The sequence below is a fragment of the Glycine soja genome, chromosome 20 (genome assembly GCF_004193775.1).
Source record: "Glycine soja cultivar W05 chromosome 20, ASM419377v2, whole genome shotgun sequence".
Lineage (NCBI taxonomy): Eukaryota > Viridiplantae > Streptophyta > Magnoliopsida > Fabales > Fabaceae > Glycine > Glycine soja.
In genome coordinates, this window is record NC_041021.1 from 26,089,326 (window position 1) to 26,114,719 (window position 25,394).

Here is a 25,394-nt window from a genome sequence, read left to right on the forward strand (position 1 = left end):
AATGGGGCAAAACACACCAAATGATTATGATGATGGATGGCTCAAATTCTCACAAAGGTAAACTCATCACTTTTAAATTAAGCTTTCAAAACTATCATGACATGTAGAGGAGAATCACAGATTTCAAGTCACAAAATGTCAAAAACTTTTATTTTCAAAACAATTACCCATTTCTTGAACATATCCTATAATTCAAAGAAAAACATGCAAAGTCGTACATGCACACAGAATTGACCCAAAATATTAAACTAGAAATCTGACGAAACTAACAACATTAACAAATTAACACAACTAACAAATTAACAAAACCAACAAAACTAGCAAAACCAAAGAACACTCCTCCCCCCCCCCCCCCCATACTTAAACAACACATTGTCCTCAATGTAGCACAATTAAGAGATTAAAAACAATTAAATCATCAAATAGAATCAGACAAGTGTAATAAAAGCAAGGAAGGAGATAGAAAGAGAAGAACTCCCTAAGTCATGGTGGAGGAAGAGTAGGGTGGAGTAAGGAAGTCTCTTCCACCACTACGTCCACTAAAGAAGGGTTCGTGAGGAATGGCTTAAGTCGATGGCCATTGACCTTGAAGCTCTTGTTTGTGGAGTCACTTTTGATCTCAACTGTACCATAAGGAAAAACATTAGTAACAACAAAAGGACCAATCCACTTAGACCTCAACTTACCACTCATGAGTCCAAGCATAGAATTATACAATAACACTTTTTACCCAACCATGAAGTCCTTCTTAACTATCATGCTATCATGGAACTTCTTGGTCTTTTCTTTGTAGAACTTGGCATTCTCGTAGGCTTATAGGCGGATTTCATCTAACTCATTCAGTTGCAACTTTCTTTCCTCACCAGCTTGATCCATAGAGAAGTTGCAAGTCTTCACTGCCCAGTATGCTTTGTGCTCAATTTCCACTGGAAGATGACATGCCTTTCCAAAGACAACCCAATAAGGAGACATTCCTATGGGTGCTTTGTAGGCAGTTCGATGTGCTCAGAGAGCATCGTCAAGCCTGGTACTCCAATCTTTCCTGCTTGGCTGCACAATCTTCTCTAAAATTCTCTTGATCTCCCTGATAGAAATTTCTGCCTGTCCATTGGTCTGGGGGTGGTATGGTGTGGATACCCTGTGTACCACCCCGTACTTTTTATGCAAGGCATGCATTGTTCTATTGCAAAAATGGGTTCCTTGATCACTAACAATTGCTTTAGGTACTCCAAACCTACAAAACAGATTAGATATGACAAAATCTGCAACAACCTTAGCATCATTAGTTCTAGTAGGTTTGGCTTCCACCCATTTTGAAACATAGTCAACTGCAAGGAGAATGTAAACATAACCAAAAGAGACAGGAAAAGGGCCCATGAAATCTATACCCCAGACATCAAACACCTCACAGAATAGCATAGGTTGTTGAGGCATTTGTTGTCGCCATGTAAATGTATTCCCTGCTCTCTGACACTGCTCACAAGTGTTGCAGATCTTCCACGCATCTTTAAAGATGGTGGGCCAATAAAAGCCACAATCAAGCATTTGGCGAGCTATCCTTTGAACACCCAGATGACCTCCCGATGCGGAAGAATGACAGAACTGCAGGACTGAGTCAGTCTCATGATCTGGAATGCACCGTCTAATTACCTGATCACTGCACAATTTCCACAAGTAGGGGTCATCCCAAATAAAATGCTTAGCATCACTTTTAATTTTATCTTTTTGGGCCTTAGATGCTAAGGGAGGAAAAACAGAAGCAATCAAATAATTGACAATGTTAGCAAACCAGGGAGTAGAAAGAGAGTCAAAAATACTATACAATATATACAAATGATCATCCGGGAAATCATCCTGAATGGGTGAATCCGCATCCGTTACACGTTCGATCCGACTCAAATGATCAGCAACTAAATTTTGTACTCCACTCCTATCACGGATCTCCAAGTCAAACTCTTGGAGCCAGAGCATCCATCGAATCAACCTAGGCTTAGAATCAACCTTCTTCAACAAGTACTTTAGAGCTGCATGGTTAGTATAAACAATAATGCGGGTACCAAGCAAATAAGATCTAAATTTTTCAAGAGCAAAAACTATGGCTAGAAGCTTTTTCTCAGTAGTAGTATAATTCGCTTGGGCAACATCTAAAGTCCTAGAAGCATAGTATATCACCCTGGGCAATTTATCAATTTTCTGAGCAAGGACAGCCCCCAATGCATAATTTGATGCATCACACATAAGCTCAAAAGGGGTTGTCTAATCGGGTGCCTAGATGATGGGGGTGGTAGTCAGCGCTCTTTTGAGGCAATCAAAAGCCTCTTTGCATCTGTCATTAAAGTCAAACTCCACCTCCTTTTGCAACAAGTTGGATGGTGGAAGGGCTACTTTGCTAAAATCCCTTATAAAGCGCCTGTAGAATCCTGCATGACCAAGAAAAGATCGCACCTCTCGCACACAAGAGGGGTAAGGCAATTGTGAAATAACAGAAATTTTAGCAGGATCTACTTCAATACCCTTATTGGAAATAATGTGGCCTAAAACTATACCTTGCTCAACCATAAAATGACATTTTTCAAAATTTAGAACAAGGTTGGTTTCAATGCATCTATTCAAAACTTTTTCCAAACTATCCAAACAACCATCAAAAGAGGATCCATACACAGTGAAATCATCCATAAACACCTCTATGCAATTTTCTAAGAAATCACTGAAAATACTAATCATGTACCGTTGGAAGGTACCAGGGGCATTGCACAGGCCGAAAGGCATCCTCCTATAGGCAAAAGTGTCGAAGGGGCAGGTGAATGTGGTCTTTTCCTGATCCTCAGGAGCAATAGTAATTTGCATATAACCAAAAAAAACCATCAAGGAAACAGTAGTGAGATTTACCTGCCAGGCGTTCAAGCATTTGGTCAATGAATGGCAGGGGAAAATGGTCCTTTTTGGTAACTTGGTTCAGCCTCCTATAGGCAATGCAGACTCTCCAACTGTTCTGCACCTGAGTAGGAATCAGCTCCTCCTTCTCATTTTTTATCACTGTGAGGCCGGTCTTCTTCGGGACTACCTGGACGGGACTCACCCATTGGCTGTCGGAGATAGGATAAATGATTCCAGCTTGCAAAAGCTTGGTTATCTCCTTCTTCACTACATCAAGAATCACCGGGTTGAGTCTTCTTTGTGGTTGTCTTACTGGTTTAGCTCCATCCTCTAAATTTATTCGATGCATACATGTGGATGGGCTAATACCAGGAATGTCTGCCAGGGTCCAGCCTATAGCCATCTTATTCTTCTTGAGAACAGACAACAACTTCTCCTCTTGCTCATCAGCAAGGGAGGCAGATATAATCACTGGAAAACTTTTGCTATCATCCAAGTAAGCGTATTTCAAATTTGATGGCAGAGGCTTCAATTCTGGTGTGGTCGGCTGGATAGTGGTAGAAGGAGATGGTTTCTCAGCCTGTACCTCATAAAGAAAGTCAGAGGTATGTGTACTTCCTGAAACATGGTTAGTCCTATCTGACTCTATAAAATCAATCTCAAGAGGTAAAACACCACCACCAGACATGCAATCAATATCACTTTCAGATTCACTCTCAGCATCAAATTCAGACATATGATCAAGTACAATTTCATACTCAATGCATGAAGAGTGAGAGGCATGCATATTAGAGTAAAGATCAGTCATGTATTCATCAACAATATGGTCAATTATTTCAGCACGAAATACAGAAAGATCTTCAGATGGGTATTTCATAGCATCCAGAATATTAAAATGAACAGTTATATCACCAAACTCCATGGATAGTGTGCCTGCATAAACATCTATCTTAGTTCTAGCAGTTTTCATAAAGGGTCTGCCTAGAATGATGGGAACTGATCCTTGAGAAAATTCATCTTCCATATTCAAACTATAAAAATCAACAGGGAAAATCAGTTCACCAACTCTAACTAAGACATCTTCTATGAAACCAACAGGATAGGCAACACTTCTATTAGCTAAATGAATTACCACATCAGTTGACTGCAAGGGACCTAGAGATAGAGAATTAAAAATAGACAGAGGCATAACACTAACAGAAGCTCCTAAATCTAGCATGGCATTCTCGAACTTACTATTCCCTATAGTACAAGGTATGCTGAATGTACCTGGATCTTTACATTTTTCAGGAATTTGGGGAACAGATTTACCAATCAATGCGGAGACATTTCTGCCCATACTAATTTGTTCACTTCCTTTAAGCTTCCTCTTATTAGTGCACAGCTCCTTCAAGAATTTGGCATATTTTGGAATTTGCTTTATTGCATCCAATAGAGGTATGTTTACCTCTACTTTTCTGAATGTCTCCAAGATCTCTTTCTCTGCCTCTTCCATTTTTTTGTTAGAAAATGCTCTTGGAGGGAATGGAAGAGGAGGGATGTGTTGCTTTTGCAAATCAGAATTACCAGTCGAAGATTCACCTGCACAAAAATTGTTAGGTAAATTTTTGTCATCACCTTTTTCTGGAGTAGAGTGAAGTTTGGAAAGTTCATTTGCAGATGAGGAAGGTGCTACGGGTTGAGGTCCTTGACACTGCTTTCCCGACCTCAATGAAATGGCACTAACATTTTTTGGGATTTTGGACAACTTGGGAAGGCAGCTTGTCAGAATTCTGGGACTGTTGTTGATTCAATTGTGTAGCCAATTGTCCCATCTGATTGGTTAAGCTCTAAATGGAGGCTATGGTCTCTTGTTGAAACTGCATGTTCTGCATAGTCATTTGCCTCACAAGTTCTTCGAGGGAAGGTTGTGGAGGAGCCTCAACTGTTGGTTGTTTCTGGGGCTGTTGCTGTTGCTGTTGTTGGATTGGTGGAGGAATGTATGGTCTGCTTGGGCCAGCAGCATTTTGGAAGGAAGGACCAGGCTGCTGCTATTGTTGCTGAGGGCTAGACCATCTGAGATTAGGGTGATTCCTCTATCCAGGGTTGTATCTGTTGCTGGAGAGGTCATAATTGTTCTGCTGTGGTTGATTTTGCTGCTGAGGTTGAGGAGGTCTGTTGTAAATATTTGCAGCATAAGCTTCGGGCTGCTCAATTGCTCCAGGTTGCTGCATGGAAGGGCAAAGGTCTGTATGGTGGTCAGTAGAGGAGCACAAACCACAGACCCTTGCAACAGGTACAGATTTCTGGTTCAAGGCCAGCTGGGTTACCAAGTTAACCAATGCATCCAGTTTGCCTTCAAGCTTCTTAGTTTCAGATGATGCAGCTGAGTTTGTAGCTACCTCATGCACTCATCTAATGACTATAGCATCATTTCTAGCACTAAACTGCTGGGAGTTGGAAGCCATCTTCTCAATTAAATTTCTGGCTTCAGTAGGAGTCATGTCTCCAAGGGCTCCACCACTGGCAGCATCTATCATACTTCTCTCCATATTATTGAGTCCTTCATAAAAATATTGGAGAAGCAGCTGCTCTGAAATCTGATGGTGAGGGCAACTGGCACATAGTTTTTTAAATCTCTCCCAGTATTCATACAGGCTCTCTCCACTGAGTTGTCTAATACCTGAGATATCTTTCCTGATGGTTGTGGTCCTGGAAGCAGGGAAAATTTTTTCTAAGAATACTCTCTTCAGGTCATCCCAGCTCGTGATGGACCTTGGAGCAAGGTAATACAGCCAGTCCTTTGCCACTCCCTCTAAAAAATGAGGGAAAGCCTTCAGAAATATGTGGTCCTCTTAGACATCTGGGGGTTTCATGGTGGAGCAGACAATATGAAATTCCTTCAAATGTTTGTGCGGGTCTTCACCTGCAAGGCCATGAAACTTTGGAAGCAAATGAATCAGTCCAGTTTTAAGAACATATGGGACATCCTCATCAGGGTATTGGATGCACAAGCTTTCGTAGGTGAAATCAGGTGCAGACATTTCCCTTAGAGTCCTCTCACGGGGTGGAGGTTGTGCCATGTTCTCAGAATGTTCAAAATCAGAATGCTCAGAATCAGAATGCTCAAAATTATAATGCTCAAAATTATAATGCTCAAAATCAGGATGTTCAAAATCACCAATAATAGAATGCACAGATTCACCAGTAATGGAATGCTCAGGATGAACAAAAGGTATAAAATGATGCCTAACTAATCTATGAAATGTCCTATCTATCTCAGGTTCAAATGGTTGTAAGTCAGATGGATTGTCTCTAGTCATACACTACATTCAGCATGCACAATTAGTTGCCTTGTCATGTAAATAAAGGTGCAGGTTTGAACTACAGCTACCCTCAAATGATATCCAAATGACTTGAAATTTTGTGATCAACCTTATAAAATGATGAGAAGATAGCACAAAAAATTTCAGGCAAAAATTCAAAGTCTAACTATGGAAGCTAAAAATGGTAGGTTAAGAAAAATAAGTGAATAAAACTTGAAAAATAAAAAACTTTTGACAGAAACACTATTTTTGGACGATGGAGACCTCATCCAGCCTATGGCAGGCAGCCACGGCGTAGGAAATTTTTTTCTACCCCAAATACATGTATAATAATTGCGATTCTGATAACCGGAGCAAAAGTTATGGTCGTTTGAAGTTTCGGCAAACACAAAATTTGCTACTTTTTTGGAACTTTCAAATCTGACCAAACTAAAGGCTCTAGCTATTTTTCCCACAAAATATAGATTAAAAGAAGTTACCACAAAAAAATTCAGCCAAAAATAACAACTCTAGCTACTAAAACAAAATATCTCAAATAATTCAGCATGGGTGGTCACTAAAATCCGTCTCTACTTGATTTCTACTACTACTCTGTTTTGCTGCAAGCAAAAGTGGTCGCTAAGTCCGTCGCAAAACACTATTCACAGCAAAACACCCAAAACTGAAACAGGGGAAGCGCTTAATAGGAAAACTGAAACAGAACACACACTAAACAAAATACCAGGACACTAAACAACACTAACACACATACTAACACAATACAAACAATTAAACTTAAAACACGAAAGAGTTAAACACACAACACTAGCTAGTTATTATGAACCTTTGGACACTGCTCCCCGGCAATGGCGCCAAATTTGATCGAGGCCGTACCCGAATCAAATAAACATGAAAATGCAGTAACTAGGAAGTGATCCTAGGTCGTTTCCCAATGAGCAACGATAAACCAATTGTTCATAATATACTTGCAGTAACAGTAACGATTGGGGGGGTTTGTTTGTTTTGTGATTTAAGGAGCAGAACAAGTAAACTGGAATACGAAACTAATAATATTAAAAATGGGTTGTTTCCTCTGATTCAGAAGCCATTTTCTTATCCTGGGTTATGGAGAATTCGTCCCTAACAGTTGACCACTTAATCCAATCCTATTTCAATTTACTAAGCGAAAATCAACCTAGGGTCGCCAATACATGATTAGGCACCACATACACCAGTTAGCCCTTTGTCCATTAAGCATGAACGGAAGTTAGGCTTAGAGGCAATTAATCGAACACGAAGCGTGCACTGATTAATGTTCACGAATTTGGGTTAACTGGTGAAGGAAAAACTGCAGGGAACCACATTATAAACGAAACCTCAAAGAGAGTTGGGCTTCTTCCTCAGAAGGAAACAACACCAGAATATTTAGCCTTCCATAGATTCAAACAGAAAACATAAATGAAACATGAAGCAGAAACGTAAATAAACAGTAACGTAAATAAACAGAAATGTAAATGAGACAGAAACTAAAATGAAAACAGAAACGTAAATGAAAGTAGAAGAAGAAACAAGAACGAAATTGTAATTAGAAGCAGGAAATGGAAAATTGCATTAAGAACGAAACAGTAGCATTAGAATAGAAAAACTTCAAAACCATAAACCCTAAGCTCTGAATAATAGTCTAACAGAATGCCTTGCACGAATCCCAAGGCTGCTATTTAAAAAGAGTCACTCAAAGTCACTGGGCCCTATTACAATACTCTGGCCCAAAATGAAATAAACATTGAACCACATAAAATAAAATTGCGAAATTTCCTAATTAGAAATTAACTAAGGTAAGCGCTGCTTTATTTGCCCTCTTCAAGTCCACAACCAAAATCTGGATTAAGCCCAATGTTTCATTAATTCCTGGAATTAGATTAAAAACATCAAATTAGCTAAATGAGCCCAAATAATAAAACTGCCTAATTAATTGACAATTAAGACCAATCAGTAATTAAAATGGTGCAAAAAGGGTTTAGAAAATAGAAGAAAATAATGGCAAATCATGTCACTTGACAATACTACCTTGATTCCCAGAACTTTGGATGCTATCTTCTTTTTTGTTTACAAACTCAACATTCCTCCAAAAGGTTCTGATAAGTTCTGGGTATATTATTTGTGGCTCATTGAAGAAATGCCTTGCACCATAGAAAAGTAGTGTCTTATTGAGCTTCAGACCCACTTTTTCAAGTTCTTGTATGTCGAAAAAGTGTTCAACATGGATGGAGGGTTCATTGTCAATGTTTATGGTAGTGATTTCTAGGGTTGGAATGATCTCAGTGATAGAGTATAAGATGGCCATTGCAGATGGTTTGAGAGTTAGGGTTTAGATTTTAGAGAGGAAGATGAAGTGTTTCAGAGTAGAGAGTAATGCCAAGAGTCTTCAATATTTTAAGGTTTTATAATTGGCCTTTTAAAAGCAATCATTAAGCCATCCTTCTAAAATCTGACTCGGCAAAAAACATCACAACATTTTTATATAGACACGTTGTGTTTTGTGTAAGAGTAATAAATGTGTTTAATTGTAGTTATATGAGCTTCCCTTGGTTCTTTTTAAAATCTTGCACATAGACAAACTGAGCATAATATTGGGCTTGTTTGACCAATGATTAATATGTCTCGAAAGCTATTCCTTCAAAAAAGCAAACACGAATTTCTTTCTTTTGCTAATAAGAGAGGGGAGCCCAAGATATTTCCTAGTTCCAATAAGATTAGAAACCCCAAGAGATAACATGATATTAAGTCGTAATTCATGCCTGATATTGGAATTGAAAAATACCTTAATTTTTTTTAAAATTGATGAGTTGGCCGGATGCCCTTCCATACACATCCAAATTTTTCATCAAAGTGGATGTTTCTTCTTCAATAGCATTGTGAAAAAGAAAATTGTTGTCAGCAAAATGTAAGTGTGAAAGGGTAGGGGTCCCTCTACACACTTTGATAGCATGAACCTCTCATTTTCTCTTAGTGTCTCAATAGTGAAGTAAGTCCCATTGTACAAAGAAAAAAAAAGGTAGCCAATAAACGTCAAATTTATCGTATTTTCATATGCAATTTAGTATGTTTATTTGATACTCTAGTATAATATAGACCTTGTTTTATATCAAATTCATTATGTTTTAAGCTTTTAATATATTTTAGATAGGAATTACGATTTTAGAATTTTTTAATATGATTTTGTGAGTTTTTAAATAGAAATAGGGAAATTTTACAAGGTAGCCTCGCTTAAGTGAGGTATAGGCTGCTCAAGCCAGCTCAAATAGAGGAGAAAATGAAATTTTACATAAGATATCTCGCTTAAGTGAGGAGCGTGCCAGACAGTGTGTCTAGAAACTAAATTAATTCAAAACAGAAATAATTATAGAGATATAGCTCAAAGATAAATGAAGAAAATCACTTGGAAGATAATTGCAACAATTAAAACAAATTATATCAACTAAAGAGATAATTTCCTTGTATAGATTATATTATTTTATAAATTAAGGAGATCATTTGCCTCTATTAAACACATCTATGATTCTATAAATAGAGAGGCATAGGTAGCAACAAAAAAACACCTTTACACACCACCCTTCACAAAAAAAAAAAAAAACATCTTATCTTCTCTTTTCTTGTATTTCATGAGTGGCTAGTTTCTTTCTTAGCTAGGAGAGGAAAGGATTGAACCCTATTTGATGTAATTTTCTCACATTAAAATATGGTTTGAGTTCATTATTCACCTTATATATTTAATGCTTTGTGAGCCTACGCACCTCATAGATGATTTTAGGAATTAACTTGCACTTTGGCGAGTCTCGCTGAAACCTGAACTAAATTGGATACTTAATTGGGGTTATCTCTAAGGATAAAATAATCTTGTTTAAGCCTCACTAATTCCCAAACGATAATACTGATTACTTATGTTGGTTTGCCAAAGGATTAGGAATCAAAGCAAGTGATTTAGGGTCTATCACCTAAGGGATTAGCAATAGAATACATTAGTGAATTGAAGATGAACAATATAATAATGTAGAAGTGTAAAAAATTACAACAAATAGGGGGATTCCAAGTAAAATCTTAGCATCTCAACGTTATTGTTTTCGTCTTCAATTATTATCGTGCCAATAAGTAACTTCTTACCTTTTATTTTAATTTTTGTTATTAAATTTTTGGCATATTAATCTCTCTAGAAAAATATATCTTTTATTTTCTGTTTTGATTAGTTATAGTTTTTAAGTAGCTTAAAATATAAAGACACAAAAATATCTTTTTCAAAAAGGTTTTAATTTGAATATTCATCCTTACACTATTCCCTTGGGAGACAACCTAAGCTTCGGTTCAATACTACAAATTTGATTCGGTTACACTTGGCCGACGTAAATCCTAATGTAATTAAAACATTAACAAGTTTTTGGTATTGTTGTCGGCCAATAGTTGTTTGAAATTCAAATTAAAATCTTTTAAGAAATTATATTCGTAGGTTAAGTAATTATCTTTAATATTATTAGGTAATTATCATATCTGTTAGGTTGGTATTTATATTATCTTTTGTCTTTATCCTATTAGATTTAATTGATTTATCCTTTCAATTTATCTTTTTAAATTTTTGGCATTTGATTTTATTTCCTTTTTAACTTAAAAATCTCAAAATATACATATAGATAAAGATATAATTCAGTTTTCTTATTAGATCATATATTTATATTTTGAATTTATCTTTCTAATATATCTTTTAGAATTTCAACATTTAGTTTTTCTTACTTTTATTTTTCCTTTTGATACATAAATTTTGGGAAAAAAAAGACAAATATGTTAGAGATAGGGGGAGAAGATCAAGCTATGAAAATTTTTTGACTTTTACATGCCCTAACTCCTTATTGAGTGACATTTGTATTGATTGTTGTTTTTTTTCTTTAGTTTGTCTATGTGTACATCATGCATCATCATAGAGAAGTAGGAAGATAGTTTCTAAGGCAAGAAACATCTTCAATGTTATATGACTCTCTATTTTAATCAATTACACAAGTCTTTTGAGAAGCTTGTAGAGAGATATTTGTTCTGGTTTAATCGATTACCATATATCTGTAATCGATTACACGGTTCTTTTTTAGATCATGTTTATTTTCTTGGGTCTTTGCTTTAATTGATTATGAGGATATAGTAATCGATTACATCATTCCTGAATGTGTTCCCATAAGTGATCAAGAACACTTCAATCGATTAAATCAAGATTGTAATTGAGTACATTATTCTTGAATTCTTTCCAGGTTTGGGGATGAACACTTTAATCGATTAAAAAGAGAATCTAATACTCTCTCTCGATAATCGATTACACTATAAATTTAATTGATTATAGACGGTTATAACTATTTTCTCTATATATACCCACCTTGTGTTCTCACTTTCAAGCATTCGAAAAATACGTTTTTAACAAACCTTTACGATTCACAAACTTCAATTTTCATTGCTTGGAGTTTTCAAAAGGAAAAGTGAGTTGTAAATGCTTTTGATATCAAGAAAGGTCCATTCAATCAAGTCTTTTGTTCTTGCTTTTGAATTTAAAGGTTGTATCTCTCATTGATTATGTTTCATATGGTTTTACATATTGTTGGTGCATGTGCAAGAGTCCTTACAACATGCTAGAATAAGTGTTTCTAGTTTCAAGCTAAGAGTAGGTTTCTCTTAAGCTTAGATTCACAAAGGACCCCAAGTTTGGGTTCCTTAGTTTCATTTTCTAGGTAGAATTTGAAATTGCTTGTGATTTCTTGTAAGAACTTATATTGCATAGTCGAAATCTAATTCAGGTTGAATTAGATAACTGGAGTAACTTCTCTAGAAATAGAGAGTGAATTAGTATAAATCTTGTTGTCTATCTTTTCTTGACTCTTATCTCTCTCTATTGCATTCTTTGTCAATTTGCTAAGGTTTAAAGATATTTCAAATTGATGCACTTTAACAAAAGGATATTATGTGTAGTGAATCAATATATCTCAAAGGAAGATCGCAAAGAAAGCTCTAGTGATGAAGATGCAGAGAATTTGAATTTAATGGTCAAGAAGTTAGGCAAATTGCTCAAAATGTCTAAAGATAGAAAATTCTTTAAACCTTCAAAGAAGGAGGAAAACAACAACAACACCTTCACATGCTTCAAATGCGGGAAGCAAGGCCACATTAAGTCAGATTGTTCTGTCTACCTCAAAAAACAACTTTGTGAAAAGAAAGGGAAGAAGGATGGAAAACCGAAAAAGGCCTACGTAGCTTGGGATGACAATGTATCAACATCCTCCGATTCTACTAGTGAAGAAGAAATTACAAATGTGTGCTTAATGGCTGATTCAAAGGATGACTCCTCAACCATTGAAGAAACTGAGATAAATTCTAAATTTGAGGAAGTTTTGGAAGCCTTTATGAAATGCATGAGGAAGCACAAAAGCTTGTTGTTTCGAACAATAAGCTGAGAAGGTATCTAAAATGTCATATCACTAAATTGGCTTCAACACTAAGTGAGCTTGATGAATTAAGGCAAGAAAATGAAAAACTTGCTTCAAGTTATAAAGCCAATGGTTGTGTTTGTGCTTCTACTTCTCTTAATATGGATGATTACAAATCTTTGCAAAATGAGTTTGAAAAGTTTAAAAAGGATCACTATGAAAAACATATTAAGTTGCAAACTAAGCTTTCTTGTCTTATAGATCTTTTCAGGAAAATTAATAAAGGAAAAAGTGATCTTAGTCACTTACACAATATGCAAAAGCATACTACCGATAAGACTGGTTTGGGTTATAACAAGCAAACTGACTTTTCTAAGAGAACCAGGTTTGCATCCTCCAAAAAGGTGAACCCAAACAGAGTCTCCAAAAAGAAAAAATATAGTGCATCCTAAGTCTAAAGTAAAGACTTGTCATTATTGCATGAAAAGAGGGCACACATCTTACAAATGATATGTTCGGAGATTTGATGTTCCTATAGGTAAATGTATATGGATTCCCAAATAATTAACTGTGGAAACTAACCCCATTGTACCCAACCTTAATTGGGTACCACCTCTCTCTAATTGATTTTGTCTTGTAGGTGTGCGTAAAAGGAAGAGACTAACTATGGTACTTGGATAGTGGTTACTCTAGGCACACGACCGGTGACAAGTCAGGCTTATTGACCTTGTGTTAAGGGAAAGTGGATATGTCACTTTTTGCAAACAACAATCAGGTAAGAATTATGGGAGAAGAAAATACTAAAAATTAGCACAAGACTCAAATAAAAAAATTTTGTATGTTGATGGACATAAGCACAATGTTTTGAGCATAAGTCAACTATGTGACAAAGGCTTCAAAATTGAATTCAACAAGAATTGTTGTCTTATTTTTTAAGCCAAAACTAATGAGGTTGTTCACATAGGTAAAAGAGTAGGTAACATCTACATGCTTAACATTGAACACACAAAATATATTTCAGTTTTTACTTTATCTTCAATTTTCAGCATTAAATTTTAGTTTCCTTTTTTGATAAAATTTTTTAAAATAAATAATTATATATTTCAATTTTTAATATATATTTATATTTTTTTATCTTTTTAGATTTATTTTCCTATTTTTATCTTTTAATTTTCAGAAAAAAAAAATTTCTCTTCCCATTTTAAATATTCACATTCTTGAAAAATATATCTATAACACCCTCTAATTGATTTTTGAAAAAAATAAATTTCCTATTTTTAATAGTTTAATATTACCTCTTTTTATCTTTCTTTAGTGTTTCACATAATTATAAAAATGGTCGAAGACCCAACCATGGCCAAATTAGAAGCCCATCGAGGCATTGATATAAATGAACCTATTCGTCCACTAGACACGGGAGAGCATCAATTAAATATTCTTAGCAGGATCATTAATACTCTCCTTAACATTCAATTTACAGGATCCATCACTAGAGAACCGCATACCCACCTTACGTGATTCCAACAAATATGTGCATTAGTAAGAATAGCTAGAATCAAAGACACCCAAATCTCCATGTTTATAAAGCTTTACTTAGGAACAACTAATGAATATAGTAGAAAGATAAATGCTTCAGTAGGAGGATACTATGCTAATGGAACCACGACCAGAGTAAAAAAAAAACTTATAGAAGATGTGGCAGCTAATGAACAAGGTCATGGTTGCAACAACACCTCTTCAATAGACGTTCCCATAGAAGACACTGAAGATATATCCCTCAAACAACAAACAAAAATGAAAGCTATGATGGAGGACGTAACCAAAAGCATAGTAAAACAACTTCAATTATTAAAAGTGTGAAGGTAACTACCATACCTCTTGTTGTATGGAGCCAAGGAAGCCAAATTCATGAGAGAAGGCACTAGAAAATTAGAAGAAGTCGTAATCAACCTTAGCACCACATCCTACTCCAACCTCGAGAACACCATGGAGGTAATAAATTCATTAAAAGATCAAGTAAAGAAGTTAGTGGTGCAAATAAAAAAAATCACCAATAAGCTTGACTACAATGCCATAACAATAAGAAGTAGGTTAGCAACTAAAGAGCCAATAAGAAAGGACATGGAGGTAAATGACAGAGTGAAGGAAGACATACAAGAGGAGAACATGATAGTTGAAGAAATAGCATGAGAGTCAATTAAGACAAAGAGCCAACTAACACAAAAAGTTAAACAAGAAATTATACGTGAAAAGTTGTATCCTTGCAAACCAATAAAGCAAGACAAGGAGCGATGATATAGAAGGCTTATAAACTTTATTAAGCAACTTGATGTCACCATTCCTTTCACTGATGCCATAGATATGATGTCGAAATACTCAAAGCTCTTAAAAGCCTCATAACTAAGAAGAGTTTGAAAGACTGGCGTAATGACTCTTGAAGAGGATTGCGGTGCCAACTTGGAGAATCCAAAAAAGCTAGGTGATCCTAGTAGTTTTACTATTCCTATATCAATTGGGAATCTATCAGTAAGAAGAGCATTCCTTGATCTTGGATCTAGCATCAACCTAAGTGACATTATCTTTGCTAAAAAAAATTGGAAAGGTAGCAATGAAACTAACACACATGATGATACAACTAGCGGACCGTTCCATTAAATTTCCTCTTGGAATAGTGGAGAACATGCCTATATGAGTTGGGAGGTTCACCATTCCAGTGGACTTTGTCATCATGGATATAAAAGAAGGCGTCGATGTCCCTTTAATTCTAGGAAGACCATTCATGAATGTCGCTAATATCGTCGTCAATGTTACAAAGGAAAAATGTATTTTACGAGTGGAAGACAAGGAAATTACATTTGATGTGCATGAAGCTTTGAAGCACCACAAGGATAAAGGAGCTCGCTTCAAGGTGGATATAATTGATGAAGTAATAGAAAAGAAAATTCCAAAAATCATAACATCAACACCATTAGAGCATACTTTAACCAACGTCATGGAAGACCTCACACCGGAGCATAATGAAGAGTTGGGGGAATGCTTCCAGCACCTAGATTCCTCAAAGGAAGTGCTGGAAAATAAAATAGAAGATCCAGGAACCTTGATTAAAGAAAAACCTATCTTGGAATTAAAGCCCTTGCCCCTTCACCTTAAATATATCTTTTTTAGAGGGCGAGGATGAGAAACTAGCCATTATTAGTAGCACATTGCACAAAGAGGAAGAAAAAATACTAATGGATGTACTAAAGAAGCACAAACAAGCCTTAGGATGGCAAATCTCCGACCTCAAAGGAATAAGCCCATCCATCTACATGCACAACATCGACCTTGAAGAGGACTTCAAACTAGTAACACAACCACGAAGGAGACTCGAGTTGGTGATGAAAGAGGAAGTCCGAAAAGAAGTACTAAAACTTCTTGAAGCTGGAATGATGTATGCCAATTCCGACAATTCATGGGTATGCTCCGTGCAAGTAGTCCCCGAAAATGGTTGAATAATAGTGATAAAAAAAATGACAAGAATGAGTTGATTCCCATAAGGACCATGACCGGTTGGAGAAGGTGTGTCGATTACCGCTTTCTTAACAAGGCAACAAGAAAAGACCATTTTCCTCTTCCCGTTGTGGATCAAATGCTTGAGAGGTTGCTTAGTCAAGCCTTCTATTTCTTTCTAGATTGATACTCAAGGTATAATCAAATTCTTTTTAATCCAAAGGATCAAGAGAAGAAAACCTTCACTTGCCTATTTGGAGTCTTTTCCTATCAGAGAATGCCCTTTGGACTTTGTAATGCACTAGCCACATTCCAAAGGTGTATGAATGCCACCTTTTCTGACATGGTATAAAAATGCATAGAGGTATTTATGAATGATTTTTCTGTATTAGTATATTTATTCATGTCTTGCCTGAACAACTTGGAAGGAGTCCTAGAAAGATGCGTTGAAAAGAAACTTATTCTTAATTGGAAAAAATTGCACTTCATGGTAACCGAAGGTATAATGCTTGTGCATAAAATTTCAGCAAGAATTATTGAAGTAGATCAAGCGGTAGGAGCAATATTAGGAAAAAAGAGGAATGGAATATTTCAAGCTATCTATTATGCCAGCAAGGTGCTAAATGGAGCCCAAATTAACTACACAACAACGGAGAAGGAGATGCTAGCAGTGGTGTATGCCATTGAAAAGTTTTAATCATATCTCATAGGATCAAAGATCATTGTGCACACGGCCATTCGGCTATAAAATATCTACTCGCCAAAGCAATTTCCAAGCCAAGATTAATTAGATGGGTCCTTCTACTACAAGAGTTCAATCTAGAGATCCGAGACAAAAAAGGTGTGACAACCTTGTAGTCGTTCATCTATCAAGACTAGTCAATGAAGAAGTCACCAAGAAAGAAAAAGAGATCGAAGAAGAATTCCTAAAAAAGACACTCATGGCAGTAAGCTTCAAGTATGAGAACTACCCTTGGTTCGCTAACATGGCAAACTTTAAGGCCATGGGACAACCACCTGAAGGTATGAAATTCCACGAGAGAAAAAGGTTCTTTCGAGAAGCCACTGGGTATGTTTAGGATGACCCTATTCTTTTTTGTATTGGTGTTGACAATTTCTTAAGGCGATGTGTAACAAAGGGAAAACAAGCTAGCATACTTTGGCATTGCCACAACTCACCATATGGAGGCCACTTCAACGGAGAAATAACAACTACAAAGATCCTTCAAGCCAGATTCTATTGGCCTACACTCTTCAAAGATGCTCATAACCACGCATGATCATGCGAGAAATGTCAATAAACCGACAACATATCTAGACGACATGAAATTCTATTACAAAACATGTTGGAGGTAGAAGTCTTTGATTGTTAGGGAATTGATTTTGTTGGTCCCTTACCATCCTCGCATGGCAACAAATACATCTTGGTTGGAGTGGACTATATCTCAAAGTGGGTGGAAGGAATTGCTAGTTCAACCAATGATGCAAAGACGATGATTAAGTTCTTAAAGAGAAACATCTTTTCTAGGTTTAGAGTGCCTAGATCTTTTATTAGTGATGGAGGTACACACTTTTTTAATGCTCAACTCTCAAAGGTCCTCCAACACTACGATGTTCGACACCCTATAATCCACAAACAAATAGATAAATTGGAGTTTTAAATAGGGAGATCATGAGGATACTAGAAAAGGCCATAGCCACTTCAAGGAAGGATTGGGCTGCAAAGCCTGATGATTGCCTACGAGCATATAGAACAACCTTCAACACACCCATTGACCTCTCCTCGTTTCAAATGGTGTATGGAAAAGCATGCCACCTACCAGTGGGGTTAAAAATAAAAGTTCATTGGGCCATGAAGTGCCTCAAATGGTCTGGCTTGATTCTGCAGATAAGGGGCTTCCTCTTCCTGTTGACAATCACCAGGTGCTGAGCAGTGGCCATTTTGATGGTCACCACCACAGAAGTCACATCTCAGAACTTATTGAACTTGATGAGCTTGGTGTGTTTTTTGTGATCCACCTTGTTGAAATTTTTGAGGAAGTTGGCCTATCTGTTTTGTTAAGGCCTCTATTTGTCGAATCAAGAATTTGTTTTGAGCCAAAATTGCATTTTGAGTATCCAACTCCATTATACCTTTTCTTTGAATCAGAGCCTTATCATTGTCACTTTGATAATCACTGGCTGCAATGGAGTCAATGATTACAATTGCTTCCTTCGGGCTCTTAGACATCATAGTACCTTAAGTTGAGGCATCAAGAATCATCTTTGTCTGAGGTTTCAAACCACTATAGAAAATATGGAATTGTGCAACAAAATCAAAACTATGGTTTGGGCACTTCCACAACAAAGACTTGAATCTCTCCCATGTTTCACAGAGAGGTTCATCAGACCCTTGGGAAAAAACAACGATGGCTGATTTTGCACTGATGAATTTGGACGAAGTAAAGAATCTTGCAATGAATTTTTCCTCCACCTCTTCCCAAGTGTTGAGGCTTTTGTTTGGATGTGATTTGAGCCATGTCTTTGCCTTACTTGCCAAGGAGAATGGAAAAACTCTCAGATAGATAGCTTTGACATCTTCATCAAAAGCTCCCATGGTACTACAAAACTCCATGAAGGTTGACAAATGTGTGTATAGATCCTCATGATCCCTTCCAGCAAAAGGGTGGGAGCCTATTAGACTGAGCATTATTGGCTTCAACTCCACAACCTTATTATTGAAAGGAGGAATGACTATGTTGTTGTAATGCTTTAGTCCTTGTTGATAAGCATAGTCACCAAGAGTCCTTCTTGGTGTTCTATTTCCTTCTACTTCTCTTTCTCACCAAGAGTCCTCCGTGAGATTTCGAGATTGACCGAAAACCTATTTCGGTAAAACCACGATCTCAAACTCATTAACTGTTGGATGACCTTCAAACTTGGACTGTAAGTTCACAATGCATGTTTGCATGTTTTGAACATTGGGATTTACAAAATAACATCGCTAAATGCAATTCCACCTAGAGGAAATAATTTGCTCACTGACACCAACTCGCTAAGCACAATTCAAGCCATAAGAGAAATTTTGCTCAATGCAAAATGTCTTGCTTAGCGCCAAAAGTTAAATTTCTCTTAGCGAGACGAGCTCGCTAAGCGATTCTTGCAGGGTATAAATACGACAACAACGTAAAAACATGCGTTTTTCACTTCTCTTCTTCCCTAAACTTTCATCCAAAACCCTAAACCTCCCCCCCCACCACCCATGACCACCGATGACCACCACAAGCCTCCATCACTTGCCGCTGGACCACCGCACGGAGAAGAACACTTTAATCGGAATGAAATCCTCTAAAACTAACTCGAGGATTTGGTAGAGAATAGAGTCTTCGACCCTTCCTTCGTGGTTTCTTTGAGGTAACCATATTATCTATTTCTTCTCCTAGTTAGATAGAGTCTATCTTTGTATCTCTTGTGATTTGGTCACCATTCTTGGATATTTTGTGTTCCTTTTGAAAAACCCTTGAAAATGAGTTGTTGTAAAAGTTGCTTTTTTATAAAATGGATTTTGTTTTTCTGACCTTTGCTGAACCCCAATCACATTGGTGTGATCGAAATTTCAAAATGAAGTCTATTTGATGTGGACCCCAAAAACACCATTTTAACCCCTTTTAAGATTGAATGGATATTTGACTCCGAATGTTAATATTAACTATGTCTTTTAAAACTATATTGAGTTGTTTTCGATTTGGTATATAGAGCCTAACGTTTGGACCAGAGGACGTGAACCCAAGAGACCTCATAACAATGACACGAGGAACTAATAGAGAGATATAGATAGGTGGGGGGACTTTATTGTTTGTTTACAACTTTTGATATCATAGTTGAAGTCAGGGAACCCAATTATGGGGGTGTATGTTTGTTCCTGTTGCATGATGGTTTTCAAGAAAAACTGTGTTTTAGACTAATGGGATGCGATATATTTGCTATTGATGAATGAAATTGTGAATGATGTTGTTGTTGTGATGACTGGAATTTTTGGGAAAAATCTTAATTACAAAGGAGACTCTGCAAAAAAAATTATATTTTTTCTTCCATTTACATCTTTTGTTAAATTTTAAATGGGCTTAAGAGTTGCTTGTATACTATAGTTCTCCTCTTTAATTTAGAATTTTCTCTAAAATATCAATCTCGTTATATTGCGAATTATTATGATATGTGTGGACATTTCCTGAAGACCTAGAGAATGTGAATCCCAGACATTTGTTATATGTATATATGTGGAATGTGATTGCTTGTGATGTTGATGATGATATTGATATGAGATGATGTTGATGATGATATTGAGATGAGATGATGTTGACATTGATGATGACATTGAGATGAGATGATGTTGATGTTGACAATGTCATTGAGATGAATGTGTGTTATGTATGTACATGGGGGGTGCAATGATCCTATTTGGATATCCCTGGAGAGGGAAGGGGGTTGGTTAGAATTTTTAACTATCCAAGGTTAGTGCATTAATGGTGCTTATGTTTCATATTGCATAATTGTATGAAAATCGTACAAACTTTATCAGTAAGTACTTGTGATTTTTCATGAGAAAAAATACTGGTACTTGGGGCATGAGGACATACTTAGGCTATTTCCTATTGAATTGTACCACATTATATTTGAGATTTGAGTCAGGTACATGTATCATTCCGAGCATAATTGATTTGAATTGTTGAAAAGTTAATGACTAGTGTGATAAGTGTAAGTTGGTCGGATGGATTTTTTAGAATGATTGTGATTATTTGTTATCGTGTTCTTTCTAATTATGGTCATCTAATATTCGTTATTCTTTTACAATAAACTCACCATTATATGTTGTATCGTGTGGTTGATACTTGTGAGATCGTGAACCTTTGTTTGTGGGAACAGATAAACAACAGTAGGTATCTTGGAGGGAATTCTTTTGTTGGAACCACCAAGTCGATGTGATAACTTTAAAGTTTATTTTGAGAGAGAATTGTGTTTTGGTTATCAACTCTCCATTAGTTGGTTTCTTGATTTTTTGATTGGCATGTAAATCTCGGGTGTAGAAACATGTAAAATCTGAATTACATTTTGATATGTGAATGATGTATAGTGATTTAATACAAAGACATGTTTATGCTTATTTGGTGAATATATATCGCGAAAAATTTATCACAATTTTTCATAATCAAATTAATAAAACTTTTACTTAAAATTAAAATGTCGTATTTTAAGGTAGAGATATCATAGGAACACGAGAGATTATTACATGTTGTTTACTAGGTGGGGCAAGTAGCCAATGAGAGAGAAATGTGTTGAAAGGAAACCAAAAAGCAAAGGAGTAAAATGAAACAGGAAAGAAAAAGAATCAAATTTAATGGAAAGAATCAACTAATATCAAGGAAAAATGATAACTTCTCCTCACAAAGGGTAGAACATCTCAAAGAGAGAGAGAAAGAGAATTACTTTCAAACATTTAAGTTATTTTTCATGATGTTTTAATTATTTACTTTAATATCAGTTTTATCCTAAGGTATGTTAAAATCAGTCCAACACTAATTATAAAAAAAAATACAATTGTTCTCTCGAATAGACTATTCGACAGGAAGAATAATGGACCCAAACAATAGTGTGTCCTTATTACAAATTTTGAATCTCCTCTACGAAAGAAAAAAAAAATCACCGCATCCCAAATTGCAAGTCCCACCCACGTGTTGACAATACTATTAGTTTTAATTTCTTTTATTTTAAGTAATTTTAGTTGGTATATTTTTTTAATTTATCGCAACTTCCACTCAATTTCTAATCGCAATTTTTAATTATTTACATTAATACTTAAATTAATTTTAATTGATTAATTTTTAATTTATTTTAGAGGATATTAATTTTTATTACTTATCACAATCTTCTCTCCTTTATTTTTTATTCATTATTCATTAATTCTTTGTTCCTTTAATTATAATTTATTCTTTAATAAAAATTTAAATCAATGTAAATTGAGGATAATGATAACCACCATTGATAAAAATTCATTTTATTATCAATTTATTTTCATATGAAGTATTTTACATTTATATTATTATATTTGAAAATTGAGTCAATCGAGTTTAATTATACAAGTAAACTAAAAAAAATAGAAAATAAAAAATTATCTTGTCTTTTTATTTTATACATATCAATAGATTGTTTATCTTCATCTAACACCACATTTTCATTCACGTAAGACAATGTCCAATACATATAGAGATAATTCGATTACGTTATTATTCAAATCAGAATTTTAAAAACATATTCTGAATTTCAAATCAGATTGAAAATAATTATTCTAATTATTCAAAATTTTAATTTTAAATATTTATCTTTATAGATAATTTTTATTTGGATTATAAAAGTATCATTATTAATTAGAACATATTCAGAATTTCAAATTAGCTTCATAATAATTAATCTAATTATTCAAAATTTCAAGTATTTACTTTTATAGATAATTTTTAGTTAAATTACAATTATGAAATATCTTTATATATATTGATAATAGGTTAAATTGATTATTTAGTCCTCTAATTTATTTTTTAGATTTAATTTAATTCTTTAATTTTTTTTATTTAATTTGATTCTTTAATTTTTTTTAAATCAATTCAATTTAGTCTAAGTCTAAAGGGTAAGAATTAATAAGTTGCAATGGTTCAAAGCAGTTATTAAATAATTTTAAACCACCACAATTTCAAAAAAATGAATCAGTTTTAGGATTTAGATAACCAAATTGAATTAAAAAACTAAAGGACAAAATTGATAAAAGAAAATTAGGTGCCCAAAAAATCAATTTAATTATTCTAAATTTCAAATATTTATAATAATTACTACATGATAATTAATTTATAATTATTTTTAAAAAAATAAGTTATTTAAAAGAATTTCCGCTCAAACGTACAAAATTCCCTCCTAGACTTCTTCACTTTTATTAATATAAAAATAGAGATAAAAAAAGTTGACTCAAACTTGTACTAAAATTCTATGATTCCCGCAAAATATCTTAAAAATCGGAAAATTCCCTCTAGGTATGATAGTTCAAGAATTAAGTATTGAAAACAGATTAAATTTTTCCAAAAAAAAACATTAAATTTTCATACTTTTGCATATTACACGTTATTTAAACTAATAATTTAAAATTATGAATTTATGGAAACTAGAAGATAATAAATGTGGCTTCTGACCTCTAGAAATTAAATTTTGAAAACAGATTAAGTTTTTACAAGTGAAAAACTAGTCTTTTACCCGTGCCGATGTCCAGGCTCATACTTGTGTTTGAATATTACCAACACATAAGCAAAGTTCAATAAAGATGTTTATTTGTATGATCATAATGTTAAGTTATGTTTAGAAAAAGTAACATAAAGTAAGAATACAAACAAACTCAATGCTATTGTAGATTGTTGGATGGTGTTATTCTAGTAATGAAAGAAAGGTTGCACAATGAAGAGAGATAAATAAATATATACATTAATATTCACCTGAAAAGTAGACATTTAAAATCAATATATTTTAGTAGAGGTGATATAATAACAAACATCTAACAGTTGTCTTGGTTATGTGATATTGCAACATAAAGAAGTTGTTTATAGTAATATTTGAGATTTTTTAAATGTTAAATATTACTAATATTTAAGAATATATAAAAAAAATAACTTGTATATTTAAGCAAATAACAAATAACGTTATAGTCTAGTAATATGGTTCAGATTACAAAAATAGAACTTTGTCTGATAAGACTGGTTAATGGAATTACAATTCAAAGTACTATGACAGATATATAATATATTCACAAATAAACAATTATAAAAAAAAACGTATGAGAGGTCTCATGACGTCAACCTGAAAAGTAGTAATGTTTGTCTCATGCGTCATGCATATTTATTGTTGATCATATAATGATCATCTTTTTCACTTCCCATGATAATCTTTTGCACCTCAGCAAATATTTAGTCTATTAATTCATATATATACTCTAATAATGTACTTAGTATATTAAGCGCTAACCTTTTACCGTTTCGGTGCGTCATCCATATATATTGCTGATCAGTATAATGATAATTTTTTTCACTTCTCGTGCTAGGAGAAATATCATGAATACGATTGTATATTTATTGCGAGGCTATTACACTTCCCATAATCATTAATATTTATTTTCTTTATTATTGACTATGTAAAAAAAATATTTGAAAGATTAAAAAGATAAACATAAAAAATATGAAAGTCAATAAATCTTGTAATAACATATACCATAAGCGAAAAAATCATAAATCTTAATAACATATTACTTTATAATATGTACCGTCACAATTAAATTGTTCTTAGTAATGTATATTTATTTTATTAAATAATAAATATTTTCACACAAAGAAAAATGTTTAAAAATACTTACAGTTACTACTAATAAAAATAAAAATAATGGAGATCTCAGCATATTCATGAACAGATACAATGATGGAAAAGTTTCATGAACATATATAATGAACAAAAATGAAAGCATGTCAAAATAGTACAACACCCGAGTATAAAAACTTAAAATTCCTCGAATATTGTTCAATAGTTGGGGAGGTGAACAACTATAATGAATAGTTAATAATGTACTTAGTATATTAAGCGCTAGGCTTTTACTGTGCATAATCCATATTTATTGCTGATCATTGTATCAGAATGATAATTTTTTTCACTTCTCGTGCTAGACTTTTATTATTTATTATGAATATAATGATAATCTTTTTCACTTCCCGTGCTAGACTTTTATTATGAAAATATTGTTGTATATTTATCAATAGTGTTAAAATTCATTATGGAATGACTGAAAATTTAGTTTATTTGGATAATAATAATGTTTAAGTATTGACAAAAAAAATACATAAAATAAAATATGAATTTGAAACATGCACGAAGGTGTAGACTTATTAATTGTATTTCAAATGAAGTCGTTCCAATTAATTTGAATGGTCATGGAGAATCAGAAGGAGACATACTCATTCTTGGCAATAAATGTTGATTCACATTGATGAATTTGATTTATTTTGATGATGATGGATATTAAATTACATTTATTAATTATTTATTGATGTATATATTTAAAAATGTGTTTTCAATTTACGTTTTTTTAGCAAATTGTAAATAATAAAATACATTGCCCTGAATATCATAATTATTAAATTACAACTTTAAACTGTTAAAACGAAGTAACATAAAAATTTCTTCATCAATCAAAATGAGGTCATCATCACTCTAATTTTCTCAAAAAAAAATATGC

At 34.2% G+C, this 25,394-nt stretch overlaps 2 non-coding genes across 2 annotated transcripts; both read left to right on the forward strand.

Moving 5' to 3' along the window:
- The first annotated feature begins 5,454 nt into the window (after window positions 1-5,454).
- On the forward strand, window positions 5,455-5,561 carry LOC114403995. Its single transcript, XR_003664758.1, has one exon. It is a non-coding gene; the product is annotated as a small nucleolar RNA R71 (small nucleolar RNA).
- A 12,859-nt stretch (window positions 5,562-18,420) lies between these two features.
- LOC114403975 lies at window positions 18,421-18,522 on the forward strand. The gene has a single exon (XR_003664741.1). It is a non-coding gene; the product is annotated as a small nucleolar RNA R71 (small nucleolar RNA).
- Window positions 18,523-25,394: the final 6,872 nt, after the last annotated feature.